The 13,239-nt window shown below is 40.5% G+C and overlaps 1 long non-coding RNA gene across 1 annotated transcript in view; it reads left to right on the top strand.

The window, feature by feature from the left end:
* The window catches only part of LOC142052550 (uncharacterized), a 28,162-nt gene that overhangs the window by 3,696 nt on the left and 11,227 nt on the right, over positions 1 to 13,239 (top strand). Inside the window, exons 3-5 of the long non-coding RNA XR_012658872.1 lie at positions 878 to 960; positions 2,438 to 2,539; positions 11,053 to 11,208. This is a non-coding gene — a long non-coding RNA (uncharacterized LOC142052550). The remainder of the gene's footprint in view (positions 1 to 877; positions 961 to 2,437; positions 2,540 to 11,052; positions 11,209 to 13,239) is intronic.

Below are 13,239 nucleotides of genomic sequence, written 5' to 3'. Positions count from 1 at the left end.
ATTTTCTTGTTTTCCTCTAAGTGTCTGGAAGAAATAGGATAGAGTGAATGCTTCCTTTCCACAGCATTTAAGGAAAATTTGTTTCTCTAGAGAAAATTATTCAGCTTTACCTCACAGGCCTATGTTACATATGGAGGATGCAATATAAGCACTAACTATATTTGTGGTAAGGCTAGCGACCACCCAAATGAATAAAATCTTAACACAGATGATAGCATAAATACATGTTTGTCCACCAAGTGAAAGCAAGTTATGCTCAGATAATTAGCTTTTTAGCTGATTCAAGATTTCATGTTTAAATGTTAAATAAGAGGTTGAAAGTATGATCAACATAATACAGTGTGGCAAGTTAAAAGTGGAATGACTTTTGGCTCATGTTGAGCAAGAATCTTGGCTGATAAGAACAGTTAATGGTTTTTTTGGGAGGGGGTAGGGACGTTAGTTCTGTATAGAAAGAAAGGATTTTTGATAGCTCAGTAGAGAGAAGGCTTCAAGTGTATAAGCTGTGATGGGCAGCAAAGTGTATATTACATTCCTGAAACTTTGTGGAGTGACCTAGGGGGTTCCAGATGAGACAGTACATGTCCACAGTTCAGGTGGATCTCACTTCGGCATCTCTGTCTTCAGTGCTGGCAGTGTACATCGATCACATCAAGTCCTCACGACTCACAGACAAGGGGGTTTGTTGGAGAATCAACATGAAGAGTGTAAATGCAGTTAAATGAAGGAGAGGTGATTACAGGGTCATACATTTCAAATTGTAAGGTGAAATAGGGTACCCCTTTATATTGCCATATTAAAGCTACCATATATTTCTGGTGATAAAATCCTTAATCCAGGTAATACAAACTCCTTAAACTAAGTTGTTTGATCCTAGAAGTTGACACGCAGACCTACAGATGAAAATTCTGGAGAGAAACTATCTGGACAAGACCTCCAAGCAGCTTTTACAGTTGCATGGTAAGGTATTTTTCACTTTGCAACATGCCAATGACATAGCCATCTGCCCCACGGCCATGGGCCATAGCATCTCGTGTATTTAGTTTTGCCAGAAGAACAAAATCCTTAAAATTTAAAAGCCTGCCTCAGACATTGACTGTTTCTTGGAACACCTAGAAGACTCTTGGAAATATGCCTGTGCTGACAAAAATAACAAACACATGCAGCGATTGGCAAAGAAAATCAGTAGGAGCTGAACACAAACCCTAGGCGATGGTGCAGGCAACAGCCAGAATACTTACTGCAGCCAAGGGTCTCAAGGCTGTACAGCCAAGTGCTCAGAAAGTCATCTTGGCACAGAGACAGTTGTTATTAACAGGCATTTGACAAGATACTAAGTCATTCTCTTGCCATCAGGTGGCCCAGGTCATCTTACCCTCAAATTCGTCCCAGATGCTTTATATGTGCCTGTTATTAATTGGCTGTATTAGTCTGCGATTGTCAATTTAGGTAAAAATTGTACTTTTATTTGTATTTGGGGGTTGTGGGAATAGGAGAAATAGAATGGAAATGCAGCTCTAGCCACTGAAGTCAGTGGTAATTTACTCCTGCTGTGTGACACCTATTGTAACCCAAACTCCTACCGTGTAGCATGGGCTAGGAATAAAGAGCAATCTTTGACTAGCACTTGTGTAAGTCAGCCCCCCCATTACAGTGATTTTATATGCTTTAAAGAGGCACGAGGAGAAACGGTATGTGCAGTCAAAGCGGACTACAAAGAGTCTCTTCCTCCCAATACCCACAGCATTTTTCCCTTAATGCTGTTTATTCAAGATAGATTGAGTATGTGGAGATTTGATTTGGTTTTCTTTTCAGAAGAAATGTAGATGATCCCTTGCAAATTAAAGCCTTATGTTGCCTGCCTTCCCTGACATGTTCTGCGCTGGGGTGAGAGGCGTAGGGGCTGCAGCCTGGCTGCTGCTGCCAGAAGTTTTCCAGAGAACAAGAAAAAGTCACAACTCTTAAAAGGGCAATTGCAGATCACAGCTCATTTTGTTCAGAGAGAATGCAAACATTTTTACTCTCTTTTTATTTCCCTTTCTTGAGTGAGTTCTTCTACAGTTACATACAGTGCCTGAAAACACAGCCTCTCTCTTGTTCTTCAAACACAGAGAGGCTGATTTAAGGGCCTAAACCGGCAATCCTTACTCCCAGGAGTAGACCTGCTGATTTCACAGATGCAAGGGAAGCGAGTAGAGCTTCACAAAGCTGTGATGCAAGGAGAAATTACGTGATGAGCTTTTACTTCTCTTCTCACACTGCTTTTGCCATGCTTTAAGTACATTCCTTTTAGTGAAATTACTCCCCATTTCCACTGATGTAAATGAGATTCAGATCATATTTTCTGCATTAGTATTTCAAGATACACAAATTGAAAAGGTATGTGTGTGAGGTGGAGGGATAGGGTGGAGGAAAGTTGTTTTTCTGTGTCTTTTAGGTATGTGTGTATTTTCCATTAATATTACTGAGAGAGTGAGCAGGATCAGAAGAGGGAGTAATTTGCAGCTTGCATCTGCCTTTCTCCATGGAATGTGGCTTGGTACGTATTAAAGGACAATCTCAACTTTCACTTTAGGAAAAAATCTTTTGGGCTTTTGCTTTACTTTGGAAAGATAACTTTAAATATTTAACCAGTGTAAACAGAGGCAAACTGCTGAGCAAGACTGAAAGGAATGTGCCACTAGGATCTGCTTGTAAGCACTTCTTCTCCCCTAAATACATTCTTCTTCATATAGAGAGGGTCAGTTGTATTTTGAGGTAAATTCTTTTCAGAAACTTTGGGCTGGTTGTGTGAAAGGAATTGTCTTAAGGATAGACAGGATTACTGTTCTAGACCTTCCCCCAGTTCTGCACCTGACTTTTCTAGTTAGCATTTCCCCTACTCTGTGAGCCCGGCTGCATAGCGACTGCTTGACACTGTGGCACCTCTAGGAGTGTATCAGATATCTCATGTGGGCCCCAGATAAACCATCCTTAACCTGTTCCCACAGTCTTCAAGGAGGAGAAGAAGAAGCACTTCAGAAAAATCTCGAAGTTCATGGTAGTGAATGTTACCTTAAGGATGATGAAGTTTCGTTCCCTGTTGTCACACGTGGTCATTCTGTATAGCTCACATATGCAATCACAACACATAGCCCAACTGCAAAGTGTTCAAGCCTCTCCTCCCCTAGTATCCTTGTCAGAACATGAAGCTGTTGAACATCAGTGTGCGTCTGGACTCTTTGCTTCTGGTTTTCATGATGTCTCTAGTCTCCGTAATGACTAACAAGATTGTGTAATTTTTACTGGATTTGGACTTATCTGTGGAAAGCCACATATTTACCATCTGCAGGGATGGTTATTGTAATTCTGTGTTCTTTCTTATGGTACTGCTGATGTTAAGAAAACTGTTATGGAGTTCCCAGCACTGAAGACCAGCAGGACAAGCCACATATCTCAGTGTCCCAAGTCTTCTGTTCCATTCAGTGGGCCACATGCCGAATACAGAGTCTATCAAGGTTTTCTTCCTCATCTCAAAGTCTCACACTGGACTGATCCCAGTTATGTCAGGGATGACTGATCTCAGCAGCCACAGCCCCATGACAGCAGCATACCACTGCAGCAAGACCCTCAGCCTCAAGTCTGCTTGGGAGGAATCAGCCCATATGCAGGAGACACAGCTAGTACAACAGCTGGCTCTCTAAATCTGTAACATCCAGAAGATTCTGGCATGCTTATGTACTTCTGTATTTTCAGAGGAAAACACCTCTTTTTTTGCACTTTGACTCTCAGTGGTAGTCATGCCATTGGAAGCAGGGTCCAGTCACACCTTTGGAAAGCAAGGGAAATTCTATCCTTACCTACTCTACCAGGAAAGTGAGGGAGATGAGGACTTCTTGTTTACTCTTCAATTTTTGAAGCGCTTTGACTCATGGGGAAGGATGTACATAAAACTATGAACACTGAATAGAAAGCAATAGAAAGGGATGGGAAGGGAAAAGAAGGGCTGTCTACCTTCTGGCTCTTATGTGTTGTTATCAATTAATGTTTAAATAATTGTTAAAAATCAGGAAGCACTTTGCTGATGTGATTCTTTCAGGCATTCTCTGTTGCTCTGCCACTTATTATAGCTAGACAGATGGGCAAAGTTAGTATTTCTGCAAAGCCATTGAGTTTTTATATTTCTATTTACACACTTTTTTTTACAATTGTGAGGCTGCTTCTTTGAATAGATCATGACTTTTAAAAAATGCAGATTCTAATTTAAATATTTGCTTAGAATTTGGCAATACAGTGCACTGTGCCTACACATACACCCTTCCAAGTACGTATGTGATGACAATCAAGAGTTGGAGGTCTGGGTCTTCCTTTTGGCAGAGAAGGGCTTGCAGCAGCTCGTCCTAAACTTTGTCTACACCACTGCCACAGCAAGCAAAAGGGTTTACTGAACTGCTCTGGCAGGCACTTCTCCCTCCTTCTTACAAATGATGTATTTGCGGCTTCTGGGTTGCATGATACAAAGATTTCATTGTTGGAGTTGATCTGCAGCAGAAGTTAGGCTGCCATGAAACCACAGCCTTGAACCCACATCTCTGGGATATGCCAGTCACCATCATTTGAGCCATTAAAAAGCTGTGACAGAACTGTGTTCCGCCATAACATGTTAAATAGCAGCTTCAAATCATAGCAAACCTAATTCTGAGCCAATGTCACACTCAGGGTGCCAAGGACAGGATATATCTTAAACCTAATTGGTTTTGCCATGCCTACTATGCCACTTCTTCTACTTTTTCTCTTTTTTTTTTTCTTTTGAAATGCACAGCACCAGGGATATGGGGCTTAAAGGCTTGTCTTATTTGGGAAAAAGTGCCAATATAAAACTAACCCCCTGTGTAGATACTCTTATTTCAGTTTAAAAGTGCCTTTCATGGAATTAGCAAGTTGATTGCTTGCTGACATAAGCTTAATCAATATAAGACACTCAGCCTGATATAAATTTATCTCCGTGATGGGGTTGCACCAATTTCTCTACCTGTCTTTGAAAAACCAATTAGTTAAATCAGTTGTTTCTTCAAATTGGCAAGTCCACACTCATTGAAGACTTGCAGTACAACATTGTGGCCAGCTGAAAAATGAATCACTTCAGTAAAATGTAAAGAACTCTTTGCCTTTGTACGGTGCCACCCATTAGAGCTCTGAAAGCTGCAAATATCAATAAACTTAGAGCAGCTTTGCATCTATGTTCTTAATCCCCATTTTCTAAATGCAGGAACTTAAACGTGGAGAAATGAAGTGTGTTTCCAAGGTCAAAAAAGAGTATGTGTTAAAGCTAGAGAGAAAATGTAAAGATTCAGTTTCAGAAACAGACCAATGACTTCAAATACCCCAGGTCCCAGCATCTCTCCGGGGCCTTATATGTAAAAAGTTCTGGTGCCTGTGCTTTCTGGTAATCACCGTTTAAAATCAGATTGCCAGAGTTGGGCAGATGTATCCCAGAATAACGAGTCTGTAATCTCTCATTTGAGTTTTGTAAATACAAGACTGACTTTTTCTTCTTGAATGAAGGTCTGCCCTTGTAATACTATCACCACCTTAGTAAATATTTATTTCTAGTGGTATCCTCCTTTAGCTATAAATATAGACATTCTAATCTTAAATTCTGAGGGAAAAGGGATATTCTACCACTTGTTATGGCTCCATCAAGTATATTTTTTCTAGGGATAAACATTTCAAATATTACTCTGTGAGCATAGCTTTTTAGACTCGGAAGAGGACCACAATGACACTATTGATGTAGTACTATCATCTATTTCTGGAAAAATGGTTGTGGTCCAAACAACCACTCTGTCTGCTCTGTATTAAAGCAAGTTTATTAGTCTGAAGCCAAGTGATGGGTGTTGTCACAAATAAAACCATACATTAGCTCTGTTGGAAAAAAGATCACAATGTCAGGTCTGACAAGCTTGCATCAATCGCAGATCAGGCTGAGGTTTGGATGGAGTGAGTAATGCTATGGAACGACTGACTGAAAGGTAACTGCATGTAAAATAGACCACAGCTGGTGTTTTCGCCATGGAGTGCTTGCTCACACTGTTGTTGAGTGACGCCACTAAAAGTTACGGAAACTTGAAACACAGTGAAAACGTTTCTAAAGCCTGAAAAAACCCTTCCATCTTTTGCCATATATCTCATCTTTATACCTTGAATTCTATTATCTGGAATTCAGTTACACCAATGATTTGCCAAAAGCAAGGGTACTTACAAAATGTTAAGCTACAAAGAACTTAGCTGTGCAGTACAAACGCTGTCTACAATTAAGGCAATTAAAAAGGGAAGCTTGAGGCAGAAGCACTTTAAAAATATTTGCAGACCTATCAAAAGTCTTTCTCTGCCCCTATTCCCAGAGTACCTAGGCACCTCAGCACCTCAAAATCTCTAATGTGTTTCTTCTGAAAGATAAAAGTACTGTTCTGTCTTCGTTTAGGAGAAGGAAATCTAAGGCAAAAAGAGATTAAAATGACCTGTTCAAAGTGAGGTAGGATGTCTGTGATAGAAAAAGGAATTTAACCTAAAGCTGGCACACAGATTTCTTTTTCCTGAGGCCTATTTTTCGTCCCTGGAAAGCTTTGGAGGGCTGTGAATCACAATTGTTTTAAGCCCCCTGAGGGAGATGGTCCCACACTTCTTCCCACTGCTGGCCCTTTCTCCCACTCCTGCTGTGTGCAGCAACGCCCATGGGGCAGTGGGGAGAAGTTGAGCGGTGTGCTGCCCCAGCTGAAAGCTTAGCAACAAAATCCACTACACTTCCAGTTGCATCAGTTCCATTCTCCAGCTCTTGGCATGGCTGCAGGGGTGCTAGTGCCAGCAGAGGGGAAAGGGAAGGCATCATGGGAGAGGAGGCGATGCCACTCCTGATGGCAACAGCCCCAGCTTTGATGGGCACCAAAAAATCTTGAAGCTGCAGCTGGAACTGCACCTTCAGAAAGCAAATTTAATCATTAGTTATTCTGACCTGAAAAACAAAAAGTCTAGACATAGCTGCACCATCCGCTGAGGTGAAAAATGTGGGGAGAAATTCCTCTTCTTTTATTCCTTCCAGTACTGCAAAGGGATGCACCAGGCTGAGAGACTTGATGCTGACTCAGTCCCCTGAAAAGAGGGGCAACAGGACTTGAGGCCATCATTTATCACCTCCCCCCTGCTATGGATCGCAAGACTCTTTACAATGGATTTATATAAAATCACAATATTAGTCTGTGACCAGTCTATCACCTTAAACTGTATTGTCTTATAGTATCATACAAGCTTCTTAATATCTATTCTTATCTTAAAAGCAATCACTATGACAGATGAATGTTCTGACTAAGCATGTTTATATTTATTTACTTACTTGCTTCACCACCAGTTTTTTCTCCCTACCTCCCTTTTATGCTCTAATAAGTGTCTCTCTCAGTATGCCATTGTCAATGGCAATTTAAATACACATCAGACCGTGTAAGCAACACACATCTGATCAGTTAATAGGCAGGGAAACCCCAAGGGCAGTTGTGCATAGCAGTCCTGCCATCTCTACCAATATGGGTTGCAGACTACTGTTTTTGAAGGAGCTGTACTCCTCTGCTGCTGTGACGGGAGAGCTGCCTGCCACTGAGAAACTCTGGACTGGGCATAAGGACTTTGCAAGCCAGGTCAGCTGTGGTACATCTACTGTGACTGGATCTCCCAGTGCCACTAATCACGCTATAGAGCAGGTCTCTTAATGGGAGAAGCAGCTGCCCTTGGTACAGATTAAATGGTGCAAGAGGAGGCACAAACTCTATCCTTTTTATATTGTCGATAGGAGATAAAGAGTCATAACTGCTTCTCAACAAGCCTAACCACTTAAGTTGAGAACACTCCACTGACAGACAGGTATTTGTCATACTGTGCAGCAAATCCTCCAGGAATAAATAAAAAAGGAGCTCAATAAAAGAAATTTGACCAGAGGCAGATGGTCAGTGGTGATGATCAGTAACGTGACAACTCAACTGTAGGCTGAGATTGTCATCCTCTGGATTAAAATCTGAACTAAATTTTAAAATATTTGGAGTAACTGTTGGGCTAGAAATTTAGATATGGCATTGCTCAGTTAAAAACAAGGTTGAAAAAAACCAACATTTTAACTTTGCTGATTAGTGCTGGGTGATTATTTATCTCAAGCCAGTCAGAGACAGTTTGGCTAGGATTCGGAGTAGAATTTTCATGGATACACAGCCATTAGTGTGTACACAAGTATTTCACCCCTTTTTCCTTTGCCCTGTAAATAGGAAGTGGTACTTTGGCTGCTGCTGACAGCACATGAAAATGTGTTTTCCTTCAGCATGTACTTTGCCTTTGAAAGGATTATCTGACACTTTTTTCCATTTTTCTTGAGCTCAACAGTCCAAGAGAATCAGGTGATCTTTTAGAAACAAAAAGGCAAACCTTGGGGAAGGTTATTTGCTACAGAGATTGTGATAACAGCCCTTTGGCTGAGGTAATGGACATGACACCTAAAATCAGCAAGAATAATATTTTGAAGAAGTACCTACCAGCCTAATCAACAAATTCTCACTGCATGCACATAGTAATTATTTCAGTACTCTCAGTTTTTCTTTAAAAATCCTCTCTCTCTTTTTTCTTAAAGCAGTAAAGGACCAAGGAACTCATAATCTTATACTTATGCTAACAGCTTTTGACCCAAGGAACATAATCTGCCTTTATATTTTATCAAGATAAATTCCAGACATAATTAGTTTTCCCAGACCCTTGGCCTGTATTTCTCACAAGTGGATAATCACCCAATAAAAATAAATAAAAATGTCACCCTTCCAAATTCATAGCTGACATTGTTCATAGCTGACATTGTTCAGAGACCCCTTTCACATTCGCAGGAGACAGCCGTGTCTTTCTCACTGCTGCTCCCTGACCAGTTCTGTGCAGCCTATGGAGCATCTGCCTCTGAACTTGTCATACATAGCTTTCTCATGTTGCTGTAGACTAAGAACAAAGAAAATGGGTGTGTATTTTAGGAGATTCCCATTTTGTAACCAAACATCTATCTTATAACAAGAGAGTCTTTATAATATAGACTGGCAGCGCTACGCGATTACAGTTTATTTCCATGCCATGCTGGAGGAAAAGATAGATCTAAAGTTCAATGTCAGAGCCTTTAAAAAGTGAAGAAACGCCTCCTGCAGGTGCTTGGTTTATAATTGCTCAGGATAGAGCTTCTTTACTGAGGTTTGTTGTCCTTATAAAGTTCCCAGAAAAAAAACAGTTATCATTTATTTTTAGTCCTGGCATCTATCTACTGTCAGTGGATGCCCACAGCCATAGCCAGGAGTATGCTCCCACTTCAGGCCTCTGATCTGAACTGCTTTCGCTCCTGCCCGGGGGACCTGCTGGGCAGGCAAAGCAGTAGGGAGCAGGCAGCACCCCAGGTGATAAACTGTCCCGTTTCCATTCTGCTCTATGGAAAATTTTAAAAGCTTTGATGTCTGAAGGCATATGCACTCCAGCAGAGAAAACTTCACATCTCATCCTCTCCCTAGCCAAGAGCAGATCTCTTCTATTATCTCACAAGCTGCCTGACAACACAACACATACAAAAATTGGAGCTCTCACCATATCAGATCATGAACCAGCTTTCCTGAATGTTGTTATTAAGTAATTCTTAAGTGAGATAAAAATTGGTAGTTTAATAACTCTCTTTAGAAGATGCTTGGTATACCTGAATAAGGCTCAATGCAATTAATTTGACTAAACAATCCAGAAGAAATTATCATATTAATGTGAAAAGTATAATGGAGGCATTACCACATGAATGCCTTAATTGCCTAGATGCTAAAACACATGAGGGTATCAGGGAGCTGGCAGACACCAGAATCCATCATTTCCACTGTCGTGTGTTTTTCAGTAGAACGTAGAATTAAGCAAACTCAATCTTTGCTGTTTAATTAAAGGAAGGTACAGTTTTACAGATAATAGTCTTGATAGTGAAACAGAAAGCACAGCTTCGTTCACATGCTCATAGCCAAGAAACTGCAACCATTTCCTCCAGGGAATATACTGTGGTACTTGATCCCCTTGGTACTGAGCAGGTAGAATATGCTCTTTTGCAGGGCTACTCTTCAAATTCATCCAGCAATGAAGGCAGAATATGTCCTCTCATTTATGCTTCACCTCACAGTTCTGCTGTGCTCCTCCATGGGGAATAGGTGGTGTTTGAACTGACCCGGGCAGAAGATGCCTGGTTCTGACCAGGCACAGCGGTACCATGAGACTGAGCTTGCTGGAGCTTCTCCCCAGTTTGGTTCAGAGAGCCTGGCTGTTTTACTGGCTTTGGACAGTGTGGCAGTTAGGAAGAGTGAGTAAAAGAAGTCAAGAAGAGTGAGTAAAAATACAATGACATCTGAAAAGCTCTTGCAGTGAGCATCTGCCTGGAGTTGGATGCCCAGGACTGCAGACAGAGGTGCAAATTCAACTGAGGTCAGAACCACGGGGGAGAAGAGAGAGCAGATAGTACTGTGAGCATTTTGCTAGTCGTGCATGTCCAATGCTTTGCTGGCTCGCTGTTTGGAACTCTGGTGGCAGGAGAGAAGCAGTGGCTATGGCAGAAGTGACAGCAGAAGAGGCAACAGGATGCAGCAAGCTCCCATCCAAACATTTGCTGCTAAATCATGGAGATCCACAGAGCAGACTCGATGGCCTATGCTGGCCTTCAGGCTTCATACAAATGCCTGCTCCAACCAAGAATTTTAAATCTGGCTGCATAACAATGTATGTTAATGCACGTGGGATGGTTTTCAGAAGGTATCTCCTTATGTCCCGTGAAGGTGGAAAATTGGTTTGGGGACCATTTTTAAGAAATGAGACCTCAAAGAAAAGAGCATAAATATGGATATATCAGCCATGCATACAAATGTGATAAGCTGGGGCTTGGTCCAATAATCCTAATAATGTGTTGGTTTTTTAGTAAAGTACAAAATATATTGTCATCACTGACTTAAAAGGTCCTGGTAGCTATGTTGTTTGATGTATTGTTCTACTTAGGTCTGCAGATGAAGAAAAGCGAGAAGAGCAGTGAAGCGGGATAGCTGCAGGAGCAGACAGTGTAACAGCTGAGCTGTTGAAGGCTGCCAGTGTAAGTGCCAACAAAGCAGCCAAAAACCAGATACATGGATGTACAGGAACACAAGGAAGTAGCAGGTAAGCAGCTAAAGGCGATACCTGTACTAGCTTTAAAGAAAGAAAGATCCTGCCGATCCAGATAATTACAGTGGTTTAACCTTAGTCACTGGTGGAAAAAAACCATCCTGTACATAATTACCAACAGATTAAGGCCAGTTTCAGAGGAAACAGAGGGCCAGAGCAGTGTGACTTCACAGCAGATACAAGCTGTATTGATCAAATTATAACTCTTGACAACTGATGGGAGGGGAGTAATAAAGGTGGGTAAAGCTTTTGGAGGGAAACAACGGACTTGGTTTGAGGGGATACAATATAGAGGGTGCAGATATGTGGAGTTTCAGATAACTAATTATAAAAGGTGTGTATTGAGTGCAGTAAGAAATGGTAGAAAAATCAAGTAATTGGTTAATTCAAAGTTTGATTTAGGAGTAGGGGACATGGAATCATTCTCACTATTCATCATGAAGCTGAACGTTGCTGTTAGCTTGGAGGGCATATTTTTGAAAAATCTATAGCAAAGCTTTTCAGTAAATGTAAATGATATGGCAGCACTGGCATATATGTCTGATTTAATGAAAGCATTATTTGCCACCTTGGAAAACTGGTTTTGTAGACCAGAACTTAAAACCTACCTCCAAGAAGATGAAATAGAGTTCCAGAAAGATGAAATGGCTGAATCTTGGAGAAGGAAGAGTACATACTGTGCTGACATGCAACATAAGGGAAGTTACAGAGAAGCCTAGTCCTACATGTAGTTATATCCACATCAGCATCAGTCAGCTCAGCATCAGTGGCTCAGTAAAGATGCATTAAAACAGTCATCTACCTCAGTCACAAATGCTGCACAGTAGTGGATGAGATTATGGAACAATAAGGATGATGCATCTAATATCCATATGGTTTTTTTTTCAAATTTATTATTACTTCATGGCCTGAAAACATCTCCAGTAAATGAAATAAAATGGTGAAAGAATGGAGACGGTTGAGAAGAAGCTCTTCAAAAGATTGCAGGTAGAAATAGAAAACGTTTGAGAAGATCAGAGACTGAGTCAGGAAATCAAGGCAAGGCATTGACTTTAATTAAAAGTATTATGATTATGATGATATACCAGACCACACACAAAAAAAAAAAAAAAAAAAAAGAAATGCATTCAAGGCCTAAAAGCTGATATCAAGTTCATGACTGGACATTGCATTAAATTAAGCTCTGTTTAACAGTGTAATAATCCTTGAATAAGAATGACCAGCAATGGCATACTGTTCCCCAGATGTGGAAGGACACTCCAAAACAGCCAGAGAAGAAAAACATCAATTACCTATTTTGGATGATAATTGAAATCCTAAGTTTTCTACAGCCCTAAAATTTAGTTGGCTGGCTGTGGAAATGGTCAGATACAACCATCACCATTAAAAACCTGTAGAAACCCCACAATTCGGAAGTTTTGCCAATCAAAGAGGTCAGTGTAGATTCATTGTTCTGCGTATTTAGCACACATGCACATACAACAAACAAACTTGCAGAGTAAGCAGAGAGAACAGACAAATCAAATATACAGAAACTGCAGAAACTTGATGTGCTTGCCAAGACTCAGACACAAGTCTTCACAGGAGTCTGCTTGTAAGCCAATTCATATTTGAATAATTGAAATGACATCTAATGGAAATTAAATATATACAATAAAATATATGTGTGTATTCACCTTTATGACAAAAGTATTAATACAAAGGTACAATATTGAGATTTTCTAGGAAAACATCTTGTCCTAGAAAATATAAGAGCTTTGTGTTCAAAGGATTTAGAAAATAAACTCCCTTTCTGTGGAGCCCTGCCCCTTGGGATTTGGCATAAGAAAGAAAAGAGAATTTCTAAGAAATATCAGGTTTTCTTTGCTAGCGTATTTTTTTACTTTGTTCTGAATGGAAGCAACTTGAGCTCAAAAGGTAAATTTCATTGACTGTAGACTTTACTAAGTGTGAGTTTAGCGAAGAAAGCAAAAGAAAACGAAGGATGTACTAAATATGAATGCATTTTTACAACCCCTCTCTTGT

The sequence above is a fragment of the Phalacrocorax aristotelis genome, chromosome 2, assembly GCF_949628215.1.
Source record: "Phalacrocorax aristotelis chromosome 2, bGulAri2.1, whole genome shotgun sequence".
In the NCBI taxonomy this organism is placed as follows: Eukaryota; Metazoa; Chordata; class Aves; order Suliformes; family Phalacrocoracidae; genus Phalacrocorax; species Phalacrocorax aristotelis.
Note: the sequence above shows the minus strand (reverse complement) of the source record. Positions and strands in the feature narration are given on the sequence as shown.